At 41.8% G+C, this 27,854-nt stretch overlaps 1 long non-coding RNA gene across 1 annotated transcript; it reads left to right on the forward strand.

The window, feature by feature from the left end:
* The first annotated feature begins 357 nt into the window (after positions 1–357).
* LOC139153435 (uncharacterized) lies at positions 358–27,854 on the forward strand. Its single transcript, XR_011556830.1, has 4 exons — positions 358–482; positions 596–685; positions 23,775–23,962; positions 27,184–27,854. It is a non-coding gene; the product is annotated as an uncharacterized lncRNA (long non-coding RNA).

The following is a 27,854-nucleotide window of genomic DNA, read 5'->3' on the forward strand; positions in this document are numbered from 1 at the left end:
TGTTCTATCAGGCATTTGAAAATCGTTATATACTGACTAATACTATATTTTAATACCTTCATATCTCCTAAAAAGGTTAACTGACATATAGACCACCTTAATTCTACACAGATAAGACTTCTTGTTTATTTTTATGTTTCAACTTGATATGAAGCTCATCAACTAAGGCGAAAAGTGGGAGGCTGCTTTTTGGAATGAGAGTGAAGTACATATTTTTTCAAACTAAAATTTGAGATTCATTCCCGTTAGAACAAAGCAAACATTTTAGTCAATCCCAGGATGCAACAGCAGAGGGCAGTCGTGGCCCAAATACTATTTCACTTAGATTCTTTTCAATCCAGTAGAACATTGGAAGCAATTATGTAAAGGGTTTGGATATCAAGTCAGGCCCTCTGCTTCGGGAGGGTAACTCTCTTAAAATGCAACCGACTGCGTCAAAATTTGAGACATAAACCAACTAAGGAGGATCTGAACTTGAAAATGTGAGTAGCTGGGTTATGAACAATTGGAACTGGCATTTTGGTCATTAAATGGTGGTGCTAGGTAGGTCATCGTGTGACTAACCTGGTTTTATGACTACTGTTACCACATCCAGTTTTTCAACAGACTTTGTTTGTCAGAAAGCTGGCTGAGAAGGCCACAAATCGTGATTACATGATCACAAGATTCTGCAGCCATCGTAAAGGTAAGTCATACATTCAAGGACAGTACATAGGTCACTTTTTCCCCAACACCTCATATCTTTAAATCATTGTTAAACAAATGCTCCTAAGTCAAAGGCTAACTGTAGGCCAAATATAGCTTGGGAGAGAGAGAAAAATGCTGTAGAACATTTGCCCCCAAAATTCCCCTCTCAAGAAATTAGGAAACTTTTTTTTTTTAAGAATAGAACAGAATTCTTTATTGGCCAAGTGTGATTGCTCACACAATTAATTTGTCTTGGTGCATATGCTCTCAGCGTACATAAAAGAAAAAGATACATTTGTCAAGAATCATGTGGTACAACACTTAATGATTGTCATAGGGGTCAAATAAGAAATAAAGAAACAATAGTAATAAAAATCTTAAGGATACAAGCAACAAGTTACAGTCATACAGTCCTAAGCGGGAGGAAAAGGATGATAGGAATGATGAGAAAAAACTAGTAGAAATAGAAGTGCAGACTTAGTACAAAGTTTGACAGTGTTGAGGGAATTATTTGTTTAGTAGAGTGATGGCGTTCGGGGAAAAACTGTTCTTGTGTCTAGTTGTCTTGGTGTGCAGTGCTTTGTAGCGACGTTTTGAGGGTAAGAGTTGAAACAGTTTGTGTCCAGGATGCGAGGGGTCAGTAATTTTTGTCACAGGAAGGGTAAATTATTAAAGTCTGTTAGGACCTTAACCCTGCGGAGGTCGATGGATAGAAGCCTCAATCATTTTAAACAAGATATACAGTATTTATTTTAAAAACAGAAATAAACAAATAAAAGACTGTTTCAGGGGACAGCAATACATATGCATCTTATATCATGGAGGTTAGAAAGAAGAGGAGGAAGAAGTGAGGTTGGCAGGATATTGTGACATAAGAGAAGGATGCAATAAGGCACACAAGTTAACTGTTTCATTACTAAATGTCTCTGAGGGGCTGTCAATATACAGCATGACAATTTTCACCACCCTCTTTCCACTTTTCCATGCTAAGGCTTCCTCTCAATTCTCTCCTGACCTACACCAGAAAGAACATCTTCCATGCAGATGGGCTCCAGCTCAGAAGACTAATCATAGAAACATAGAAGATTGACAGTAGGAAAAGACCTCATGGTCCATCTAGTCTGCCCTTATACTATTCCCTGTATTTTATCTTAGGATGGATAGATGTTTATCCCAGGCATGTTTCAATTCAGCCACTGTGGATCTACCAACCACATCTGCTGGAAGCCTGCTGCAAGCATCCATTACTCTTTCAGTAAAACAATACTCTCTCCCGTTGCTTTTGATCTTTCCCCCAACCAACCTCAGATTGTGTCCCCCTTGTTCTTGGGTTCACCCTCAATCCTCTGAGCCCGCTGATAACCCAGATTGAATCCCACAACATTATCCTGGGACAAATGTACCATATTTTTTTGGAGTATAAGGCACACTTTTTTCCCCTCTCTAAAAGAGGCTGAAATTTTGGGTGCATCAGTGTTGGTTATGACCTTTAAAGCCCTTCATGGCATTGGACCAGAATATCTCCGAGACCGCCTCCTGCCGCACGAATCCCAGCGACCGATTAGGTCCCACAGAGTGGGCCTTCTCCGGGTCCCGTCAACTAAACAATGTCGGTTGGCGGGCCCCAGGGGAAGAGCCTTCTCTGTGGCGGCACCGGCCCTCTGGAACCAACTCCCCCCGGAGATTAGGACTGCCCCTACTCTTCCTGCCTTCCGTAAACTCCTTAAAACCCACCTTTGCCGTCAGGCATGGGGGAACTGAAACATCTCCCCCCAGGCATGTTTAATTTATGCATGGTATGCTTGTGTGTGCGTCTGTTAGTATATGGGTTTTTTTAAATATTTAATATTTTTAAATTTGTCTGTTTACTTATGATTTGTTTCTACATGTTGTGAGCTGCCCCGAGTCTTCGGAGAGGGGCGGCATACAAATCTAAGTAATAAATAATAAAATAAATAAATCTTATACTTTGAATGTAGCTTTTTTCATGTTTTTTCCCCAGCCCTAACCAGATGCTGATGATCTTCCCAGCTTCCTACTCCCCCCCAAGCAGTTTTTCCAGCCCTAAGTCTTTGCAGGCTTGTTGTTATACCTATTCCCTCTGAAAAAGGCTTTTTCAGCCCTAACGTGGTGATAACGATCTTCCTGGTTTGCAGCATTTATTTTTATTCCCACTCCCTCCGAAGCAGTTTTTCCTGCCCTAAATTTTTGCAGGCTTGCTTTCATTCCTACTCCCTCTCAAAAAGGCTTTTTCAGCCCTAACCAACGACCAGTTATGTCCCACAGAGTGGGTCTTCTCCGGGTCCTGTCAACCAAACAATGTCGCTTGGCGGGACCCAGAGGAAGAGCCTTCTCTGTGGCGGCCCCGGCCCTCTGGAACCAACTCCCCCCAGAGATTAGAATTGCCCCCACCCTCCTTGCCTTTCGAAAGCTGCTTAAAACCCACCTCTGCCGCCAGGCATGGGGGAACTGAGATACACGTTCCCCCTAGGCCTTTATAATTCTATGCATGGTATGTCTGTATGTATGATTGGTTTTTATATAATGGGGTTTTAACTGTTTTTAGTATTGGATTTTGTTATATACTGTTTTATTGCTGTTGTTAGCCGCCCCGAGTCTGCGGAAAGGGGCGGCATACAAATCCAATAAATAAATAAATAAATAAATAAATAAATAAATAAATAAATAAATAAATAAATAAATAAATAGATAGATAGATAGATAGATAGATAGATAGATAGATAGATAGATAGATAGATAGATAGATAGATAGATAGATAGATAGATAGATAGATAGATAGATAGATAGATAGATAGATAGATAGATAGATAAATAAATAAATAAATAAATAAATAAATAAATAAATAAATAAATAAATAAATAAATAAATAAATAAATAAATAAATAAATAAATAAAATAATAAAATAATAAAATAATAAAATAATAAAATAATAAAATAATAAAATAATAAAATAATAAAATAAAATAAAATAAAATAAATAATGTTTTGAAGCTGTACAGACTAAGGACGCTAACCAGATGAATAACTTGGTAGGAAGATTTTCTCCCCAATTTTCCTCCCTGAAAACTAAGGTGCCTCTTATACCCCCCCCCCCCCCAAATCCGGTATTCTCCTTTATTCATGAAAAAGCACAAAGCTGTGCTTCCCATTACATATATACAGTACATACCAACATATGCAGATGAATCATGAAGAGATAACCATTGCTCGTAAAGGAGTTAGGAAAAATTCCAGAAACTACTTCTGTTTAATGCCCCCGTTGAATTCTTAATAGAGACATTTCTCGAGTAATTCAGTTAGCTCAAGACAGCTATTCTTGATTCAGAACCTGGTTGATGATAAAACTCTAGTAGGGTTAAGCCTAATTTGACTTGGATGGAGAAGACAAGGAAGCTCCAAGTCTGTAGATTAGACATGGAAGTTTAAAAACTTCCTGACTCAGAAGAATCTGATGGTAATTTACTTCCATTATAGCTACTAATTGTGAGATCAGACATAATTATTCATCTTCTAGATACAAGTGGAGGGTCAACTAATTTAATCACACAAAAAGCCATTGCTAAAGTTACCATGTTGTATAAACAGTATAACTCATTCAATCTAGGGTTTAGAGAGGTTAGTTTTATCGCCAAAAATCCAGGATTGCTTCAGGTTTATCCTATCAAACATTGCAGAGGTGGTGATGAGAAGATTAATGGAGGTTTAATACTTTTTTTTTGTCCCACCGGCAGAGATGATCCTTGAGTAACCTCATAAAATTATATGTGCTCTAGGAATTCTCTTTCCCTGTCATTTTTTCAAAGGAGGTAGGATAACCTGCACTCAGGGCCGCCGATAGACCGGTACTACTGGGAGTCCCGTGACGGGCCCGGCGAAATTGAACAATTGGGGGGGCCCGCAGTCAGCACCTCCTTGCACATGCGCAGACTGTCACCTCAGCAAAGAAAAAGGCCGGGCCTTTTACTTTGCTGAGGTGAGTGAGGCAGCAGGCAGCCGGCAAAAGAGGGAGGGTACAGTCTGCGCATGGCCGGGCCCCCTAATTGTTCAAAAAGTTGTGAGAATGGAAGCTCAGCTTCCTTCTTAGCGCCTTCCAAGTTTTCTGGCAACTGCAGCGCCCCGCCCGGCTGGAGCTTCCCTGGCGGTTGCAGCAGGTGAGCTTTGGGGCTGGTGGGAGGGTAGCGGCAGCGGACGGGCGGCGCGCAGCGGGAGGGTGATGACGGCGACAGCGACAGCCGCAGCAGGTAGTAGCCCCCCTCTCCCCCCTCTCTCCCTCTCTCTTTCTCTCAGCAGTCGCAGCGGGGTAGTAGCCGTGGGGCAGCGGCAGAGTGGTCAGGTGTGAGGCGGAACTCTGGAACAGAGGCACTGACCGCGGCGGCTGGACAGCATTTACAGCGTCTAGCAACACGTCTAGCCGCCGCCGTCAGTGCTCAGTTCCGGAGCTCCGCCTCACAGCTGACGACCTTGCCGCCGCCGAGAGAGAGAGGGAGAGAGGGGGGAGAGAAAGAGATATCAAGAGAGGGAGAGAGAGGGAGAGAGAGGGAGAGAGGGGGGAGAGAGGGGGGGAGAGAGAGAAAGAGAGGGAGAGGGAGAAAGAGAGAGGGAGAGAGGGGGGAGAAAGAGAGAGAAAGAGATAGCAAGAGACAGAGAGAGAGAAAGAGAGAGGGAGAGAGGGGGGAGAGAAAGAGATAGCAAGAGAGGGAGAGAGAGAAAGAGAGAGGGAGAGAGGAGGGAGAGAGGGGGAGAGAGAGAGAAAGAGAGGGAGAGGGAGAAAGAGAGAGGGAGAGAGGGGGGAGAAAGAGAGAGAAAGAGATAGCAAGAGACAGAGAGAGAGAAAGAGAGAGGGAGAGAGGGGGGAGAGAAAGAGATAGCAAGAGAGGGAGAGAGAGAAAGAGAGAGGGAGAGAGGAGGGAGAGAGGGGGAGAGAGAGAGAAAGAGAGGGAGAGGGAGAAAGAGAGATGGAGAGAGGGGGGAGAGAAAGATAGCAAGAGAGGGAGAGAGAGAAAGAGAGGGGGGAGAGAGGGGGGAGAGAGAGAGAAAGAGAGGGAGAGGGAGAAAGAGAGAGGGAGAGAGGGGGGAGAAAGAGAGAGAAAGAGATAGCAACAGAGGGAGAGGGAGAAAGAGAGAGGGAGAGAGGGGGGAGAGAGAGGGGGAGAGAGAAAGAGAGGGAGAGGGAGAGGGAGAAAGAGAGATGGAGAGAGGGGAGAGAGAAAGATAGCAAGAGAGGGAGAGAGAGAAAGAGAGGGGGAGAGAGAGAGAAAGAGAGGGAGAGGGAGAAAGAGAGAGGGAGAGAGGGGGGAGAAAGAGAGAGAAAGAGATAGCAAGAGAGGGAGAGAGAGAAAGAGAGAGGGAGAGAGGGGGGAGAGATAGCAAGAGAGGGAGAGAGAGAAAGAGAGAGGGAAAGAGGGGGAAGAGAGGGGGAGAGAGAGAGGAGATAAAGGAAGAGGAGAGATAGAAAGGAAGAGAGAGAAAGAAAGAGGGATAGAAAGAGAGAGAGAGTGAGAGATGCTCAGTGAGCCTTTCTTTGAAGTTGCCTTTCTTTCTTTCTTTCTTTCTTTCTTTCTCTCTTTCTTTCTCTTTCTCTCTTGCTCTCTTGCTCTTTCATTCTTTTTTCTTTCTCTTGCTTCCTTTCTTTCTCTTGCTTTCTCTCCTTCCTTCCCTCCTTCCATTTCTTTCATTCCCCCTCTCTATTTTTATTTCTCTTTCATTCTCTTTCTTTCTTTCTCTCTTTCTTGCTTTCTTTCTTGCTCTTTTTCTTTTTCTCTTTTACCTTCCCTTCCTCTATTTCTTCTTTTCTTTCTCCTTCCTACCTTCTTCCCTCACTCCCTCCCTTCAGTCCTTCCTCTCTTACTCTCCCCTTTCATAAGTTTCCTTGCTTCCTTCCTCTGTTCCTGTCCCTTCCCCCTTTCTTTCTTTCTTTCTTTCTTTCTTTCTTTCTTTCTTTCCTTCCTTCCTTCCTTCCTTTCCTCCCTCCATTTCTTGCTTTCCTTTTCCTTCCTCCCTTCTTTCCTCCCTCATTCCCTTCTTTCACTCCTTCCTCTCTTACTCTCCCCTTTCACACCTTTCCTTGCTTTACTTTGCACCCTTCCTCTGTTCCTGTCCCTTCTCTCTTTCCTTCCTTCCTTCCCACCCTCCGTCCATTCATTCGCCCATTCCTCTCTTAATCGCCCCTTTTACCATTCCTTCCTTCCTCCCTCCCTCCTTCCTTCATAGCTCGCCCTCGCCTTTCTTTCCTTCCTTCCAGATGGGAGTGCCCCCTCAAGACACCCGCCTGACTGCTGGTACCCTGCTTTTTCTCTCCCCTCGTCCTTTCCAGCTCCTCGCGTTTGCTGGCTGGGGAATTCTGGGAGTTGAAGTCCAGATATCTTCAAGTTGCCAAGGTTGGGAAACACTGGCCTATGGGACCGCCTCGCTTGGTGTGAAGCGGGAAATGATCCCCGGGGGATGGAGTGGCTTGGCGACTTAAAATAGTTTTAAAATGGCGGGGGGGGGGGCAGACACTTAGGCTGTATGGGGCCCCAAAATTCCTGATGGTGGCCCTGCCTGCACTGGTTGCCGATCAGTGTCCGGGCACAATTCAAAGTGTTGGTAATGACCTATAAAGCCCTACATGGCATCGGACCAGAATACCTCTGGGACTGCCTTCTGCCACACGAATCCCAGCGGCCAATCAGGTCCCACAGAGTTAGCCTTCTCCGGGTCCCGTCGACTAAACAATGCCATCTGGCGGGACCCGGGGAAGAGCCTTCTCTGTGGCAGCCCCGGCCCTCTGAATCAACTCCCCCTGAAGATTCTAATTGCCCCTACTCTTCCCACCTCCCGCAAGATGTTGAAGACCTATCTATGTCGCCAGGCATGGGGGGAATAACTATCTCTTCCTCCCCACCACCTTTTTTCCTGACTGTAATACATGAGAATGGTATGATTGTGCAGTAACGATTGTTTTAATATCTATGGGTTTTAAATTTCGTTTTTTATCTAATATTGGATTTGTACTCTGTGTATTGTACTGTTGTTGTTGTGAGCCGCCCCGAGTCCTCGGAGAGGGGTGACATACAAATCTAATAAATCTTAAATCTTAATCTTAAGTAGGATCATAAGTAGGATCAAAGTAGGATCTAGCATTCTGTGGACTGCATTTCCGGACGCAATTCAAAGTGTTGGCTATGACCTATAAAGCCCAACATGGCAACGGACAAGACTACTTATGGAACCACCTCCTGCCGCATGAGCCCCAGCAGTTAGGTCCCACAGAGTCGGCCTTCTTTGGGTCCCATCAAGTAAACCAGGGGTAGGCAAAATTGGCTCTTCTATAACATGTGGACTTCAACTCCCAGAATTCCTCAACTAGCATAATTGGCTCAGGAATTCTGGGAGTTGAAGTCCACAAGTCATAGAAGAGCCAACTTTGCCTACCACTGAACTAGACAATGTCATTTGGTGATGCCTAGGGTAGAGCCTTCTCTGTGGGGGCACCAGCCTTCTGGAATCAGCTCCCCCCAGAGATTCGCATTGCCCCCACTCTCCTCACTTTCTGCAAGAGTTTGAAGACTCATTTATGTCATCAGGCTTGGGACCATTAGATTCTGCCTCCTGGCTGATGAATGAAATGTATGTTTGCTGGCTTGAAGGGGAATGATTGATTTTTACGGAATTTGAGTTTTTAGATTAGCTAATTTTAAATTTAATTGTATTTTGTATTGTTTTTATAAGTTGTAAGCCACCCCGAGTCCTTGGAGAGGGACAGCATATAAATCCAACAAACAAACAAACAAATAAAATGTGTGGAATTTGGGATGCCAAAACTTGGGCCAGATGTTGGGGTACACATAACTGCATTCAAGTTTGCAATTCTTTTTGCATTGAGATTTGATATGCTGCTGGCTTTAATGTATCATGCAAACCTATAAAAATGTGTAACCATGCTAAAGTTAACTACAGTAAGTATTATTTATTTATTTATTTATTTATTATTTATTTATTTATTTATTATTTATTTGTTTTGTCCAATACACAATAATTCACAATGAGGGTTATAGAGGATATAATCAGGTAGAATGTATTAAAAGGGGAATAGAGGAGAAAATAAAGGAGTGAAATATAACTATGAGAGAATAGCAGGCAAAGATATAGGTATAGAAGAGAAGATATAGGAGATATAGGAGAGACAATAGGACAGGGGACGGTAGGCACTCTGGTGCACTTATGTATGCCCCTTACTGACCTCTTAGGAACTTGGTGAGGTCAACCATGGATAGTCTAAGGGTAAAGTGTTGGACGTTAGGGGATGATACTACAGAGTCTGGTAGTGAATTCCACGCTTCGACAACTCGATTACTAAAGTTTGGAGCGGTTAATATTAAGCTTGTAGCTGTTGTATGCTTTTGTGTTGTTGTGGTTGAAGCTGAAGTAGTCTTTGACAGGCAGGACGTCGCAGCATATGATCTTGTGGGCAATACTTAGATCATGTTTGAAGTGTCTTAGTTCTAAGCTTTCTAGACCCAGGATTGTAAGTCTAATTTCGTAGGGTATTCTGTTGCGGGTGGAGGAGTGAAGAGCTCTTCTGGTGAAGTATCTCTGGACATTTCCGAGTGTATTAAAGTCAGAAATGCAGTATGGGTTCCAAACAGATGAGCTATATTCTAGGATGGGTCTGGCAAAAGTTTTATAAGCTCTGGTAAGTAGTGTGAGATTGCCATAGCGGAAGCTACGTAGAATTAGATTAACAACTCTTAAAGCCTTCTTGGTGATGTTGTTGCAATGGGCTTTGGCACTTAAGTCTTTAGTTATTAGTACTCCAAGGTCCTTGACCGAGTGGGGATTATCTGTGATAATTTGTTGATTCAGTTTGTATTTGGAGTTTTGATTCTTTTTGCCGATGTGAAGGACAGAGCATTTGCTGGTTGAGATTTGGAGTTGCCATGTGTTAGACCAATCAGAAACACAGTCTAGTTCTTTTTGGAGAGCAGTTGTGTTATCGGTGGTGTTGAAGATTTTTGCATTGTCTGCAAAGAGAACACAGTTGCTTGTGATGAGATCGCAGAAGTCATCGATGTAGAGAATGAAGAGTGTTGGTCCCAGAACACTACCTTGGGTAATACAAACACAACTACTCATTGAAGGCCACATGTAAAGATGAGTCAATTCGGGGATTTGTAGAGTAATAACTTCAGATCGTGCAGAATGCAGCTGCGAGAGCAATCATGGGCTTTCCCAAATATGCCCATGTTACACCAACACTCCGCAGTCTGCATTGGTTGCCGATCAGTTTCCGTTCACAATTGAAAGTATTGGTTATGACCTATAAAGCCCTTCATGGCACCGGACCAGATTACCTCAGGGACCGCCTTCTGCTGCACAAATCCCAGTGACCAGTCAGGTCCCACAGAGTGGGTCTTCTCCGGGTCCCGTCAACCAAACAATGTCGCTTGGCGGGACCCAGAGGAAGAAAATATAAACTAAATATAAACTATATTTACAGCAGCACGAAGCTTACAACTTCAGCCTGATGATGGTGAATGTGATTTCACCGAAACATCGCATAAACATGCAAAATATTACATGGGGCAAAACTCGAACTCAGAACAATCTACATACATATACCCGTGAAAATCTACGAAAACATATATATATATATGTCACATGGTTTTTTTTGCTGAATTTGAAAATTAAGGGAGACTAGGATAGATCTATATAACTAACTAACTAACTAACTAACTAACTAACTAACTAACTAACTAACTAACTAACTAACTAACTAACTAACTAACCAAGCAAGCAAGCAAGCAAGCAAGCAAGCAAGCAAGCAAGCAAGCAAGCAAGCAAGCAAGCAAGCAAGCAAGCAAGCAAGCAAGCAAACAAAGTAAGTAAGTAAGTAAGTAAGTAAGTAAGTAAGTAAGTAAGTAAGTAAGTAAGTAAGTAAGTTAAGTAAGTATTACAGTAAACCTGTGCAGGTGACCTGGACACACAGGTTTTTTTCCCCTGATTGGAATCTATATAGATTATGTTTCATACTTTACAGGAACAATCTCCTATGTGAATGTTTTATCTAGTTCAAATATTGTACAAAAAAATTATAAAAGATTTGTGTGGTTCTATTTAAATCCGAGCAATTATTTTTGAATTGGCATCTTTATACATAAATCCCCATAAAACATTGTTTACCTGGCTCTCCTTCACTCATTGTGTTTTAATTTCAAGATGAATTTCCTTTCCCTCCTTCTCGTTTTTTTTCCCAGTTGAGTAATATCTAAGTGGCCATCTTAAATAAAATTCAGTCCTCCTTAATGATTAATTTTTGGGTCTGTATATGCATATTTGTGTGTGATCAGGGAAATATAAATTGCACATGCCCAGAAGTGCTCTCAAATATCTGTCTCGGCTCTGTACCTTTTTCTTGCAAGCCAGAAACTTAAAATAAAATAAAATAAAATCATATCCTGCTATATCTAGGATATTTTTTTCTGTTGTCTGTGAAAAATTCTCAGCAAACAGGAACAAAATGTTATGCTTCAGATATTATTGTTTTAACTGAAAACACACCCCTATAAGGCAGAATAATATATTGCATTTACAAATCTTAAACAAGACAAACCATTTGGATGCCCGCCTGCACTTCTGTGCATCTACCAAAACAATACCTTGAGTGTACATTAAATCAAATGTCTAAAGAGCAAGATCAGGCTCTAATTAAGCTCTTGACAAAACTTTTGTTCAAAAGGAAAAAAAGTTGTGAAGTGAACTGAAGCCAATAACCGGTGCCCTCCTGTGTTGCAAAGTCAATTCCTATTTAATATTTGCCATTAACAGCTGTTGTTTGGTTAACCCATGTGATATGTCCAAAACCCTGGATCCCATACTAGGTTAAATAAAATGTCACCTGGTAATTAATGTTCAGAATGTCCTGGCATTGCTTCTTTCTGCGTCAGCACCTGCCACAGATTAAAGTTTTGCGCTGTAACAGTGTTAAATGAATTTTTAAGAAAGCACTTATTAATAGCTCACTATGCCAACATATTTTAAGCAGAAGGTCCACCACCATCTTCAATGAACAGTGAAAGGGAGGAATAAATCAGGGTCTCTGGACTGGGAGAGGATGCTATCCTCGAATAAAAGCTCATCTGTTTGGAACCCATATCGCATCTTGGACATTAACACCCTTGAAAATGTCCAGAGATACTTCACCAGAAGAGCCTTTCACTCTTCTACCCGAAACAGAATTCCCTATGAAACTAGACTTACAATCTTGGGTCTTGAAACTTAGAACTACAATGCCTTAAACATGGTCTAAGTATTGCCCACAAGATCATATGCTGCAATATCCTGCCTGTCAAAGACTACTTCAGCTTCAACCACAACAACACAAGAGCACACAACAGATTCAAGCTTAATATTAACAGCTCCAAACTTGATTGTAAAAAATATGACTTTAGTAATCGGGTTGTCGAAGCATAGAACTCATTACCGGATTCTGTAGTATCATCCCCTAACCCCCAACATTTTACCCTTAGACTATCCATGGTTGACCTCTCCAGATTCATAAGAGGTCAGTAAGGGGCGTACATAAGCGCATGAGAGTGCCTTCTGTCCCCTGTCCTATAGTCTCTCCTATATCTAAGTATTGCCCACAAGATCATATGCTGCAACGTTCTACCTGTCAATGACTACTTCAGCTTCAACCGCAACAACACAAGAGCACGCAACAGATTCAAACTTAATATTAACTGCTCCAAATGTGACTGTAAAAAATATGACTTCAGCAACCGAGTTGTCGAAGCGTGGAACTCATTACCTGACTCAGTAGTGTCAACCCCTAACCCCCAACATTTTTCCCTTAGACTATCCATGATTGACCTCTCCAGGTTCCTTAGAGGTCAGTAAGGGGCGTGCGTAAGTGCATCAGTGTGCCTTCCGTCCCCTGTCCAATTGTCTCTTCTTATCTCATTTATCTTTTCTTCCTTTCAAATATGTTCACCTATACTTTTATATCTTTTCTCCACTTCTTTTCTTTATTTATATTACTACATATCTATTATCTTCAATGTGTATCATGTATTGGACTAAATAAATAAATAAAATAAATAAATATCTCGCATTTCTTCTCTACTATATCCTCTATAACATTCAGCTTTCAACCCATTTAATTGTCTAAGTGCCCTCCCAATTCTCTGATACAGGAACCAATACAGATTTAGCTATGGAGAATAGATACAGGTGATCCTAAAACATGAAGCAGATTTCTTCCCTTCCAACCTCTGAAACCTGCAAATTGTAATCTATTATTTATTAATTTACTAATTATTTATTAATTCGATTTGTATGAGGTCCAATTCCCGAAGGACTCTGGACAGCTCACAACAGTTTAAAAAACAATGTAAAATAACTTAAAGCCCCGATTAATACAGTCATAAAATTCTTATTGAGGTCGGATCTACAGATGTGTTGGTCAATCATGGCCCCAGGCTTGCTGGCAAAGCCAGATCTTTAGGGCTTTCTGGAAAGCCAGTAGGGTGGGAGCAGTGCAGATCTCCAAAGGTAATTGGTTCCAGAGAGCCTGTGCCACTACAGAGAAGGCCTTTCCCTGCAGCCCCACAAACCGACACTGTGGGCTCTAATCAGTCACTGGGAGCTATGCAGCAGAAGATGGTCCCAAAGATAGTCTTGGCCCTAGGCAATGTAGGGCTTTATAGATGATAAGAACATAAGAAGAACCATGCTGAATCAGGCCAAAACCCATTAAATCCAGCATTCTGTGTCACACAGTGGCCCACCAATTGTCCATGGGGATCTTGAGCAGAAAGAGAAGGCAAAACCCTCCCTTTCCCCTGACCCCCAACAAATGGTACTCAAGGGAATCCTGCCTGCCTCAACCAACATAGAAGCGGCACATGGACATCCATTTCAATAACCACTGATACACTTGGCATCCATGAATCTGTCTAATCCTGCCTTGAAGCTATCCAGGCTGACAGCTGTCACGACCTCTTCTGGAAGTGAATTCCATAACCAACACTTACTAACACTGGAGACCAATTGGAAGCCTGTGCTGTTCACAGAGTATTGGTGCAACAGCTTGCGTGGCTGCATTCTGAACTAGTTGAAGTCTCTGAACATTTTTCAAGTGTAGTCCCATGAGCCGATGAGGGCATGAGTGACCGTGAGGAGACTCTCCTGATCCAGGTAGGGCTGCAATTGGTACACTAGGTGAACTTGTGTAATGGTCCCCCTGGCCATAGCTGAGAGATGTTGATTAAATCTCAGTTGAGGGTCCAAGAGGATTCTCAAATTGCGGACCCTTTCTGAGGTCTGGTAAAGTCAACACCGGAGAGGTTGTGGGCAAATTGTGCAATCTGGGGGCCACTACCAGAATGGAGCTCCGAGGCATACCAATACCACTGATAGGAACCATTAAGAACAATACCAGTTCCTCCCTCTGTTAGAGAACTCTGGGGAAGAAGCAAGACCAGGGATCCCCCAATTTTTTCAGGAACCCCATAGAGAATAGCCCGTTGTGGTGAATTCAGATAAATAACCTGCATTTTCTTGCATTGCTTCTCAAAATAAAAATAATGTTTGAATGACAACTGTTTCAAGAAGTAAGAACTATCCACATCAGGAATTGATGGTGTCTTTGGGGAAACATAGAAGTCTGACGGCAGAAAAAGACCTCATGGTCCATTTAGTCTGCCCTTATACTATTTTCTGTATTTTATCTTAGGATGGATATATGTTTATCCCAAGCATGTTTCAATTCAGTTACTGTGGATTTATCTACCACATCTGCTGGAAGTTTGTTCCAAGGATCTAGTACTCTTTCAGTAAAATAATATTTTGTCATGTTGCTTTTGATCTTTCCCCCAACTAACTTCAGATTGTGTCCCCTTGTTCTTGTGTTCACTTTCCCATTAAAAACACTTCTCTCCTGAACTTTATTTAACCCTTTCACATATTTAAATGTTTCGATCATGTCCCCCCTTTTCCTTCTGTCCTCCAGACTATACAGATTGAGTTCATGAAGTCTTTCCTGATATGTTTTATGCTTAAGACCTTCCACCATTCTTGTAGCCCGTCTTTGGACCCGTTCAATTTTGTCAATATCTTTTTGTAGGTGAGGTCTCCAGAACTGAACACAGTATTCCAAATGTGGTCTCACCAGTGCTCTATATAGCGGGATCACAATCTCCCTCTTCCTGCTTGTTATACCTCTAGCTGTGCAGCCAAGCATCCTACTTGCTTTCCCTACCGCCTGACTGCACTGTTCACCCATTTTGAGACTGTCAGAAATCACTACCCCTAAAGTGTTTTTAAAAATTAGACAATGAATTCAACTACACAAATTGGACCCTGACCTCTTATTATACATCTAGCAAAGAGCTAGAGCTTCAAGAGCACAACATGAACCCTCTTGATATTATTTAACACCTATACTTTATGTCCCTTTCTGGCACATAGCCATCACTGTGGTGATATATTAATTATGGAGACCAATTTGAGCAAGCTGCACACTCTTCTAGTCCTAAAGAATATCTCAGAAGCCACCAACAGACTACTATAACCACATGGAATCAGCACAGCACACAAGCAACTAAAGCCCTTAAAAACATCCTAAGCAAATCAAAAGTCCCAGCAACCCAAGAAGGAAAAAAGATGGGACCCAGGGGAAAAGCCTTCTCTGTGGTGGCCCCGACCCTCTGGAACCAGCTCCCCCCGGAGATCAGAATTGCCCCCACCCTCCTTGCCTTTCGTAAGCTCCTCAAAACCCACCTCTGTCATCAGGCATGGGGGAACTGAACTACCCTTTTCCCACTAGGCCTATACAATTTGTGCATGGTATGTTTGTGTGTATGTTTGGTTTTAATAAGGGTTTTTTAATTATTTTAAACGTTAGATTTGTTAGATGCTGTTTATTACTGTTGTTAGCCGCCCCGAGTCTATGGAGAGGGGTGGCATACAAATCTAAGAAATAAATAAAATAAATAAATTTAACGTTAGGGTTGCAACAACCACTATATAGGACAATAAACAGGCAGAAGACTGTCAGAATGCATCCACAAACACCAACTAACAGTCAGAAGACATGATGAAAATTCTTTAATTTCACAACATACAGACAGATTTAAGCATATTTCAGTTGGGAAAATCAACTGAAGACCAAATCAAGTCCAAAAATGACAGGGGATTTCTAGAAACCTGGCATTTGACAAATCAGCTATCGATAGACACATAGACCTTAACAACATGAGTAGATAGGCAAAAGAGACACTCAACCAGCCCAAAGGGGAATAAAAAGATAGATATATTTTACTATGAGTATCTCCTCTATAACCTTCATCATGTATTTTACTATGTGTATATAGATATATATACCCACTAAAACCCTCATTGTGTATTGGACAAAATAAATAAATAAATAAAAAAGACCCGAGAACCTATCCACCAGCAATCAGCACCCAGATCAGCACAGATTGACTCCACATCAGACCAACAATCACCAGTTAACATCAGACCAATGCTCAAACAATACTCCAATCAAGAAAGTGCCAAAGAAGTCAACAACAAACAGCCCAACCAAAGAATCTCTAAGACAATCCAATCTGAAACTGAGAGGCAAGCCACTAGAATATAAACTGACAGCAAACTACACTGATGATATCATCTAGTTTGGAATAACTTAGAATAACTAACTTTTGGGTAAAGTTTGGGTAATGAAATGCCCGCAAGAAAACAAGCAAGAGAGCACCAAGGACCCAACAGCTCTTCTCTATTTTGTTGCTAGGTCTTTGATTAACCCACGTCGACACCTACATAACTTAAGCATAAAGTCAAACCTTTGGCTGGCTATGTAAATAGCATGGCAGGCTTCTTTCCCCTGATCAGTACCTCTTCTCTCTGCAATCCTCTTTTTCTCTCTCTTTCTACCTGATCCCTGAAAGTGGACCAAGTGGGATCACTCACTACATCAAGTAGAGACCTTTAACCAATTCAGGGGTGGGTGGCTCAGAATGTGCTGCCTGTCTTAGCAGTGGGGGACATGCCAGTTCATGGCTCTGCTGAATTACCGCCAATACCAGACAACAAAACATATGAATGCATGATCACAATTTACACTTTTCTTCTGGGAGCTGCTTATTGTATGAATAGATGGATGGAGGACAGAAGAAGCTGAAAATTTGCAAAACAGAACTGCAGCCTTCCAGGTCATACTTTGTTCCCTTCTTTGTATGTTGCGTTGTTAGGTTGTGGTGCCCTCAGTTCTCAATACTCTCCTGCCCCATCATTTCTCCTTCTTTTCACCAAAGTTGATGAATTTTTCTGAAACAAAAAGAAACACATTATGTCCTATCCCATCAAAATAACCTAGAGTCATAAAATATAATTTAATTCCCCGAGAAGGGTGAGGCTGTAAGTGGTAATTATTGCAAATGTTCTTCTATTTTTATGCACTGTCTTTCTCATCCTCTCTCCATGAGAAATTGCCATTATGGCAAAATGCAGCTTTTCCCACAGTTGCAGAAAATACTCCTCAAATATCCCAGAGGCTATCTGGATAAACAATGGGGGTCAATCAGAACCATAACAAAGTGAAACAGGAGAAGATAGATAAATAGTTTAGGAAGTGATGGTGGAATTGGAAATTGGAAATTGCCCTTGATCGTTTATTTATCATGGCTTGTTTTTCTCAGATAAAGACCACAGGAGACATCTCAAAAGATAAGCCTATCTATTACTTCTTAGCAGTGAGACTAAGGCAGCAATCGTTCCTACCTTGTGTTGTGGTTGGCTCTGGCCCAGCTCCTGCCCCAAGGAATGTGGAGGTAGATGCAGGGGAAACATCAACATGTCATAGGCCACTTTTATTGCCGACAGAGGCAGGTAGTGCAGTTTCCTCAGAAGAAGAAGAAGATGGGGGTGACTTGGAAGAGGGGGGCTTGGCACACAGCCCAGGAAGCCAATCTCCATTATCTTCAGTCAATTTGGATGTGGAAGTCTTGAACCCACGCAAGTGCAGAATTATGCGTAGAAGTAAGGACATATTACAGGAGATAAGAGAGGCCACCTGTGTTTGGGTGGGGCTCTAGTAATTAGAGCTGCTGATACAAATAGCAGCGTGTTGGTTAGGCCGTTGTGGAATATTATCTGATCGCAGTTCTTCAGGACCGTGCCTTGCTGTTTTCCGGACTTTGTTGATTTTTCACGCCTTTGAAACCAAAGCAGAGCAAAGTGTGTGTGTCTCACTTCGTCGGAAGAAGGAGGGCTGTGACGTTCCTTCACAACTGCTAGCTAAGTACTTAAGGACTGATTAAGGGAATTGTACATCCTACAATTGTTTTGGGATGAGTGCTCTTTGCAATACAAAAAAGGGTGCTTTGCTTCTTTTGAATTTTGTGACAAAGAACATTGTTTTGAATTGTTTTGAATTTTCAAATGTGTGTGTGTCTGAAATTTGTACCCTTGAATTTTTGGGAGGCTCATACCAGAGAGCCCGGCAGAAAACCTTGGTCCAGATTCTGGCTAAGACCAAGGGCTACAAAAGTGTTGGTTTCTAAAGACAAAACAGCAAAATCAGAAAAGCAGAGGAATATTTGGCTTTGCTAAGGGCCAGATGGAACTCACAAGGTTACTAAGGAATACCCTATATCAGTGATGGCGAACCTATGGCATAAGTGCCACAGGTGGCACGCAGAGACATATCTGCTGGCACGCAAGCCATTGTGCTTCTCAGCTCCAATGTGCATGTGTGTGCCAACCACCTGATTTTTGGCTCACACAGAGGCTCTGGGAGGGCAATTTTGGCTTCCAGAGAGCCTCCGGGAGGGATGGGAGAGAGCATTTTTACCCTCCCCTTGCTCCAGAGAAGCCTTTGGAGCCTGGGGAATGTTATGTCGGGAGAAAGTACGCAACTCTCTTTCGCTTGATTTGTTTCTTAGGAATCAGCAACTAGCAACAATTGTAACAATTCAGCTTTTCGACTGGCGCACGCGGCTTGGGTTTCTTGGCTAGGTGACTGTAGGTGCGGCTTTGACAGCCGTTCGTATTTTCCCGCCCACTGCACAGCCAATCGCTGCTGTTCTATGAAAATAGGCAAATTCAAATAATGATTGACATAACTACAGAACAGGGAAGGCGAAACCAGGCCCACCAGAAGTTGGGAAATAGGCCATTTCCAGCCTCCAGAGGGCCTCCAGGGTTGGGGGAAGCTGTTTTCGCCCTCCCCAGGCATTGAATTGTGGCTGTGGGCACTCGCGCATGTGTGATAGCATGCGCACCTGCTCTTTCGGCACCTGAGGGGGGAAAAAGATTCACCATCACTGCCCTATATGAAGCTGGATCTAAACTAAGCTAGCTATGAGCAAATGGAGTCTAGATCTCTTGATATGTAGGGCTTAGTATTTCAATGGAACCTTGTCAACCTATAAATTGGTCATCAGAATTTGTTTTAGAACTTTTATATCCAGAACGCTTGTTCTAGCAAATTGACTTGGTTTGTGTGGATTTCCACTCAACCTCTGTAAAATACAGTTTGCCAATGAGTCATGACTGTATAAAATCTTTGACTTAATTTTTGACTTCAAGATAAGCCTTAGAACTGCACAGGTATTTAAGCCAGACAAACATTATGAAGAGTTTTAGCTACATCTTGAACTTGCAAAGGCATCCCTTCTAAGCTTTCTACTGTCTCAGTTCTCCTGACCTAATACCATAGTGGCAATCCTCCTTGGGTGCTCCTGGTTGACCAGTTAGATTGGTTTGTTTTCACGGTCACATCTGTCAAGGTGTCAGTTGGAAAGGACCTGAGTAACTGACCAGCTGGAGAGGCAATAGTCCAGGAAACATCACTCCTATGCATGGTTTGCTTTGCTCATGGGATGAATGCTAAATTACTAAAGCTTCACTGCTGGAAAATTATCTAATAGTGTGAACCTTGCCACTTACAGAGAAGGATGGGTTGTAGTCCAACACATCACGAAAGTGCCAGGTTTGGAAAGGGTGGTGTAATATGTCTATATAGGTGTCATTAATGCATTCATTTACACCCCGGGGTTTTAGAGACAGATTTGAAGAGTCAACTTCAAAAGGTTTCAGAGTTCAAGAGCTTCCACTGTCTGCCAACTCTCCCAATATTAACTCCACGGGTAAGTTTATTGGGAGCAACAGAAGCATTAGTGGGAACCTACAAAATGCCCTTGGTTTTAGATTTCCAGAGTGCCTTGACATGTTGTCACTCTGGGGCAAATGGTCAGTTGGCGTTTGGTATCTACCCAATGATGCCAGATGCAGGTAGAGATGTGGAGTCAGGTTCAAGAGATTTGGAAGGAAAGAGGCTGAATGTGGAAAATGACAACTCTTTTACCACCTATTTAAAAAAAAGTAACCTCCCTAAAAGGACAAAAGTATCCCCCAAGGACAAAAAAATATTTTCTAAAAGAAAATCTAAGAAGACAAGAATAAGTAGATAGGGCTATGCTGTGAGTAAAAGCCAAGATACTCCATTGAAATTATTTGAAGGGATGCTAGACAATCAACAAATTATTGGTGAGACCACACTTGGAGTAATGTGTACAGTTCTGGTCACCTCACCTCAAGAAGGATATAATGGAATTGAAAAAGGTGCAAAAAAGGGCAACAAGTATGATGAAGGAAAAGGAGCACCTCCCTTATGAAACCAGGTCGCAACGCCTTGGTCTCTTCAGCCTTGAAAAACGGCGTTTAAGGGGTGACTTGATCGAAGTGTATAAAATCATGTATGGGATAGAAAAGGTGGATAGAGAAAAATTATTTTCTTTCTCACACAATACTAGGACGAGGGGGCACTCCCTAAAGCTCATAGGTAAGAAGTGAGGACAAATAAAGGGACATGTTTCTTCACCCAGAGGGTCGTTGGTTTAAGGAATTCACTTCCAGAAGAGGTTGTGACAGCTGTCAGCCTGGATGGCTACAAGGCAGGATTAGACAGATTCATGGATGCCAAGTGTATCAGTGGTTATTGAAACTGATGTCCATGTGCCGCCTCTATGTTGGTTGAGGTAGGCAGGATTCCCTTGAGAACCATTTGTTGGGGGTCAAGGGAAAGGGAGGGTTTTGTCTTCTCTTTCTGCTCCAGATCCCCATGTACAATTGGTGTGCCACTGTGTGCCACAGAATGCTGGACTCGATGGGCTTTGGCCTGATTCAGCATGGCTCTCCTTATGTTCTTATGTTCTTATTCAGGGAGCTGTTGTGATCAAAGCTCCCTTTTTTGGGATAGAAGAGAAGTGGGGGAAGTCATGCTCTTACTTGTCAAGCAAAAATTTCTGTCAAAGCAAAGATGGGGGAGTAATCTTAGTGGAGGATTTTTTCTGTGTTTAAAAAAAAATCAGAGAAGCATTATCTAATACTCCTTAAAATACATATGTGCGTGCATGTGCACCATTTGTTGCTATAACAACCGTGCAGTCTGTTCTGTCTTCACCGGGCAAGAAGCATCTCAAGGTAGAGCTCGATTCAAAATGGGAGGAAAAGTTTTCTGAACTGTTTAATCAATCCTTGGTGGCATTTAGCCATAGTTTACTACAGTAGTAAAACTCGTGCAGCTTCACAGGAGGTATAATTTTTCTAATCCCCAGTCTTCCTTCTACTCATGTTTCTTAAACTTATTTTTTTTCTCTGTCCCAATTTTTCTCTCTGTATTTTGTTTTCTGCCCAAGCTAGTATCTCAAGTTTCTCATCTCAATGCCATCAACAAGGAGAGCCAGTTTGAGTATATTTATTTATTTGGATTTATAGCCCTTCATGACATCGGACCAGAATATCTCCGGGACTGCCTTCTGCCGCACAAATCCCAGCGACCGGTTAGGTCCCACAAAGTTGGCCTTCTCCGGGTCCTGTCAATGAAACAATGTTGTCTGGTGGGACCCAGGGGAAGAGCCTTCTCTGTGGCGGGCCCGACCCTCTGGAATCAACTCCCCCCAGAGATTAAGATTGCCCCCACCCTCCTTGCCTTTCGCAAACTCCTTAAAACCCACCTCTGCCGTCAGGCATGGGGAAATTGATTCCCCTGGGCCGGTTCCGTTTTATGTATGGTTTGTCGGAGATGTATGATTGTTTTTTTGTATTAAGGGTTTTAAATTGTTTTTAACTATTGGATTTGTACTATTTTGCTGTTGTGAGCTGCTCCAATACTTCGAAGAGGGGCAGCATACAAATCTAATAAATAATAATAATAATAATAATAATAATAATAATAATAACAACAATAATAATAATAATAACAATAATAATAATAATAATAATAATAATAATAATAATAATAATAATAATAATAATATGCTGCCCCTCTCCGAAGATTCGGGGTAGCTTACAACAAATAAAAAAGAACAACACAATATAATCATCTAAATTCAATTAATTTAAAAACTAAGAGTACTCATCTATAAAACCCACTATTGTTAAAGAAACACTCATACCCACTTACACAACAACCATACGTGGCATTCATTGGCCAGGGGGTTGGGGTCTAATTGCCCCAAGCCTGGCGGCATAGATGAGTCTTAAGACTCTTGAGTAAGGTGAGGAGGATGGGGGCAGAGCAAACTGGCAGCAAAATGGCCCACCCCTGGTCATCTCACTCAGCCTCAACAAAGTTTAATTTTGTCTTTATTCTGTGGATGGGTTCCAGCACGAGTCCAAAAGTTCAGAAGACTAACTCTCTGATCCCCATGAATGGCCTAGATTGGATCCTGAAACATTATCCTGGAACACGTATATTTGCTTTCAATTAATTTCTTCATTTGGTTTACGATCTCAGTTGGATGTCAATGAGCACTTCAGTTTCTATCTCCCAAATTCTTCAGAGCAGCTTGAAGACATTCTCTAAGGATTCTCACTTCTGCCAATCAGAACGAAAGAGCAGACCACATCACCTGCCCCTTGTCCTGCCCCTGCCCCAAGCTACAATACAATAGAATCCCAGCAGCCGATAAGGTCCCACAGAGTCGGCCTTCTCCGGGTCCCGTCGACCAAACAATGTCGTTTGGTGGGCCCCAGGGGAAGAGCCTTCTCTGTGGCGGCCCCAGCCCTCTGAAATTAACTCCCCCCAGAGATTAGAACGGCCCCCACCCTTCTTGTCTTTCGCAAATTACTCAAGACCCACCTTTATCACCAAGCATGGGGGAGCTAAGATATTCTCCCCCCCCAGGCCATTGCAAGTTATGCATGGTATGTTTTACCATGGTTTTATTCTAAGGGTTTTTAGTTGTTTTATTAATTGGATTGTTACATGCTGTTTTTTATCATTGTTGTTAGCCGCTCCGAGTCTGCGGAGAGGGGCGGCATACAAACCCAATAAATAATAATAATAATAATAATAATAATAATAATAATAATAATAAATCTTCTTACCTCCATTCCCTTCAAAAATATATTTTTTAAATACTTGCATGCCATTATCCATGATATTTATGTTGTGTGCAATTATCTGGTTGTATACAAACACACAAAAACAAACCCTTTGGCCGGGAGCCACCTTTTCTCCTCAAAGTGCCTAGGGTGGCTGAATAAGCTCAGAAGCTAGGATGAGGCTAGAGTTACCACAGATAAAGAAATGAACTTTCCCTACAGAAAAAGACCTGTTTTACTGCAGTGTTAACTATTGCAAGTGAGATCAAACTAATGTGGTTCAGCAGCTGAGCATAGAAGTTAATACAACACCATTCTGAAACAATTCAGAATGCATGCAAATGTGACTCCAGACTACCCTACTTGGATTTTTCTGTTTTGCTTGTGAAATTGCTAATTCCAAAGTAAAATAGTATCCGTTTATGGGCTTCAGACTGAGCAGGCCTAATAGCTGACAGTTTTTATTTTCCCATTATTGGTTCTGACTTAATGGAAACAATGGAATTTTATCTATTGAACCAAATCAGTATCTTACAGCATGTTAAAGTTCAATAGATTTAATATATGATTTTTGGCATGTCCACATTATCAGTTCCACAAATTATCTCCTTAAGAAATTTAATGCATTGACCTTGTTTACAAGTACTGTACATGACTTCGTCTTAAAAGTGGTATGTTTCCATTATTTTTAGGTACAAAACAGTGGCAAAAAGCAATCCATGCAGCTCATCACCAAATAGCTAAATTCTGCATCCAAAGATTTTCCAGTGTCTCACTGTCTTCATGTAGAAGGAGAAACCAGGAGCACAGAAATAACCTTGAAAACAGGATGCAAAAATTGGAAAGCAAATATTGATATTGTGTTGGGATAGAAGAAAGGGTGAGAGAAATGCAAAATAATTTCCATCCTCTCCTTGATTCTCTTCGATGTAAGAGCTGAAAATGGAAATTATAACAAGTTGTCAAGAATCTTTTATTATTTCTCACAATAATAAAGAAAAGATCCACTAATCCTTGCAGTGTCTGGATCTTAATCTGACTTATTCAAAGAGCCAGAAAACATGGTGGTCCAAAAAATTAATATTAGAATACTCAATAATAGGCTATAGAAACCAAGTATCAGGTTCAATATAAAAAAAAGTATCTATCTTGTTTTGTACTGCTACCAGTGATTGTGCTTGTCTACCTTGAGGAATATCTGTTTATATGTTACAAAGCAATAGAGGAATGAAAGTTAATATCAATTAAAATGGGGTGCTAGAACTAAAATAAAATGTTCGTGTATGAGCCTTACATCACTAATAGGCTTAGTAAATTAATACTACCTATCTCCAAATTCTCAGTTTTGTTGAAATACAGTATAGTATATCAACAGTTGGTCCCAAAATAGTATTTTTGTATATGCATAAATAAATCTGGCCACCAGTCTAATAGGTTTGAGAAGGCTAGCTTGAGAAGGCTTTTCCGTGTCTTCATAATTTCTGTTCATCGTTTTGTTTTACTGGCAAAGCATGAGGAAAGAAGAGTGAAATGCAACAGTTAAAATAAAGACAGCAGAGAAAAAGAAATAGGAGGAAATCTAACTAATTTTAGATTATTACATTTAATCATAATCAAAATTTCCTTATATGATCAGCTCTACAAACAGAGTCATCAAATCATGCAGGTCCTCAAAATAAAAACCCCATCTTTTCTTTTAGGACAATTCTTAGGATTTTTTAAGTTTCTGTATTTACATTCTCAAGGTTTTTTGCAAAGACTCTCAGGCTGTATTATCAGGCAGGAATAATCAGCAATCATTCTTTCCTTGGCCTTTTGCACAACATGAAAGCAAAGTCTGCATCTCCACATAATCTCATACCTAAATTATTGACCACTTGCAAGCAAGATTGGTCTATCTGTCCTTTAGGATCACTTTGGAAAATCTGGAATTTTCTAAGCAAGCAATAGACAAACCATGACAACAGATAGAATATAATATTTGATGAATAGAATAGAATTCTTTATCGGCCAAGTGTGATTGGCCAATATGCCATTCCCACATGCCTTGTGGAAATGGGTATAATCCACAAAATTTATGCCATAATTAATGGATTGTCCTGAAAATGCAAGAATGGGCAATATTTGGGTTGGCCAGAGATCATATACAGTGATCCCTCGAGTTTCGCGATCTCGATCTTTGCGAAACGCTATATCGCGATTTTTAAAAAAAATTAATTAAACCCCCCCCACTTCCGGGTTTGGCTTTGGGAGTCAGCTGGGAAGCGGCGCGGCTGTTTTAAAAGGTCGCAGCCGGCCTGGGGGGCTTCCCAGCACCCCCCCGAACCCCCAACCCGGGTTCGGGGGGGTGCTGGGAAGCCCCCCAGGCCGGCTGCGACCTTTTAAAACAGCCGCGCCGCTTCCCAGCTGAGTCCTGAAGCCAAATGCCAAAGGCGAACTGAGATAAAGGAGAGACAATTGGACAGGGGACAAAAGGCACACTGGTGTACTTATGCACGCCCCTTACTGATCTCTTAGGAACCTGGAGAGGTCAATCGTGGATAGTCTAAGGGAAAAATGTTGGGGGTTAGGGGTTGACACTACTGAGTCCGGTAATGAGTTCCATGCTTCAACAACTCGATTGCTAAAGTCATATTTTTTACAGTCAAGTTTGGAGCGGTTAACATTAAGTTTGAATCTGTTGCGTGCTCTTGTGTTGTTGCGGTTGAAACTGAAGTAGTCATTGACAGGCAGGACGTTGCAGCATATGATCTTGTGGGTAATACTTAGATCGTGTTTTAGGCGTCGTAGTTCTAAGCTTTCTAGACCCAGTATTGTTAGTCTACTTTCGTAGGGTATTCTGTTTCCAGTGGAGGAGTGAAGGGCTCTTCTGGTGAAGTATCTTAGGACATTTTTGAGGGTGTTGATGTCCGAGATTTGGTATGGATTCCAGACAGATGAGCTGTATTCAAGGATGGGTCTGGCAAAAGTTTTGTAGGCTTTTGTGGGTGTTCTGTCGGGCTCTCTGGTAGACTCTTCCCGAAAATTCACAGGTACAAATTTCACACACACACATGTTTGAAAATTCAAAACAATGTTCCTTATAATGAAAATTCACTTAAACTAAGCACTCTTTTTGTATAGCAAAGAGCACTGGTCTCCAAACAAACTGGTAATTGGTACAAGTCCCTTATCAGTTCTGTGATACTTAGCTTGCAGCTGTGAGGTAATTCACAGTCCTCCAAAGTGAAACACACTTTGCTCTGGTTTAGTTTCAAAGCGGGGGAAAATCAGCACACAAAAGGTCAAAGTCAGTAAAGCAGTCACGAAACACAACGATCAGATAATCCTCCACAATGGCCAAACCCACAGGCTGCTATTTATAGCAGCCTCACTAATTACCACAGCCCCACCCAACCACAGGTGGCCTCATTTTCTTTGATAATAATCTCTCAGTTGTTGTTGCCTGTGCATCGCTCTCCGCATGCGTGGCTGTATCATTAACTCTTGTTCTAAATCCAAGGAGGAGCTAGATAATTGATCTCCTTCTGAGCTGTCTGCCACAATCTCCTCCTCCCTGTCACTCATGTCTTCTTGGTCAGAGGAGCCTTCATCAGCAGATTCCACTGGGGGCAAAACAGGCCTGCAGCATGTGGATGTCTCCCCCACATCCACAGTCCTTGGGGCAGGAGCTGGGCCAGAGCTAACCACAACAGTGGGTAATGTGAGATTGCTGGAGCAGAAGCTGCGTAGGATCAGGTTAACAACTCTAGAAGCCTTTTTGGCGATATTGTTGCAGTGGACTTTGGCACTTAGGTCATTTGATATTAGAATTCCAAGGTCTTTTACTGAGTGGGTGTTTTACTTCCATCTCAAAAGTCAACTATATTTATGCCTATCGTTCAACTACTAAAGATACTGGAGCTGGGAGTGAGGAAAGAAGGAATGCAATATCTGTGCGATATCGGTGATATGGCTATGTGATATGGCCAAAAAATGAACTATAATCCTTTCTTTACCAAATAGTCTTAACAGAACCTGGTTCTTGCCATAAAGACAACTTTCAGAAAGCTGCCAGCAAGATTGTGTATAATACTAATTCTTTTCCTACGTATTTTGCAGATGGCACTACAGAACAACAAAACAGAAGAACAAAACAGAACAAAACTGGATAAGTGCCTAAACCATGCGGACAAGATGAAGCCAGCATGGTAGAGACATTATGAAGCCATTCTAATAATGCCTTAAATAGATAACAAAAGCAAGCACTATGCCTAATAAAGAATCCATTATAGCAGGTTATTTGAGGATTGAAATAAAAGAAAGAGCTGAACAAAAAGCAGAGCTTCTGAAATGAACAAGAGAACATGAGTTATGACAAAAGGACATCTAAATTACAAAGAAGATGATACAAGGCCTTGGAAGAAAGATCAGACTTTTGTCCAGATTAGATGTTTTTATTTTTATTATTATGGTTTGTTGCGCAATCGGCCAGACATTCAGACTGGATTTGGCATTTTTATCTACCTATTGAATCTTTTCTGAGGACCTGGGGTAGGCAGATGTGGATGGTTTATGGTGTTGTAGATATTGTCACAGGATGTAAGTTCTTCAGAGTAAAGCTGCTTTTGCAATTGACTGTTGGTGAATCTGTCAATGCCAGTAGAGTTCAAGGGGTGCTCCCAGTTATTTTGGGGTTGCACCCGAGGAACCTGGTACCATTGGTACTTCCTTTGCTTGTTTTTGTCACAATTATTCCATTTCTAAGAAAATGTGTAAAACCACAGGTCAAA

The sequence above is a fragment of the Erythrolamprus reginae genome, chromosome Z, assembly GCF_031021105.1.
Source record: "Erythrolamprus reginae isolate rEryReg1 chromosome Z, rEryReg1.hap1, whole genome shotgun sequence".
Classification (NCBI taxonomy): domain Eukaryota; kingdom Metazoa; phylum Chordata; class Lepidosauria; order Squamata; family Dipsadidae; genus Erythrolamprus; species Erythrolamprus reginae.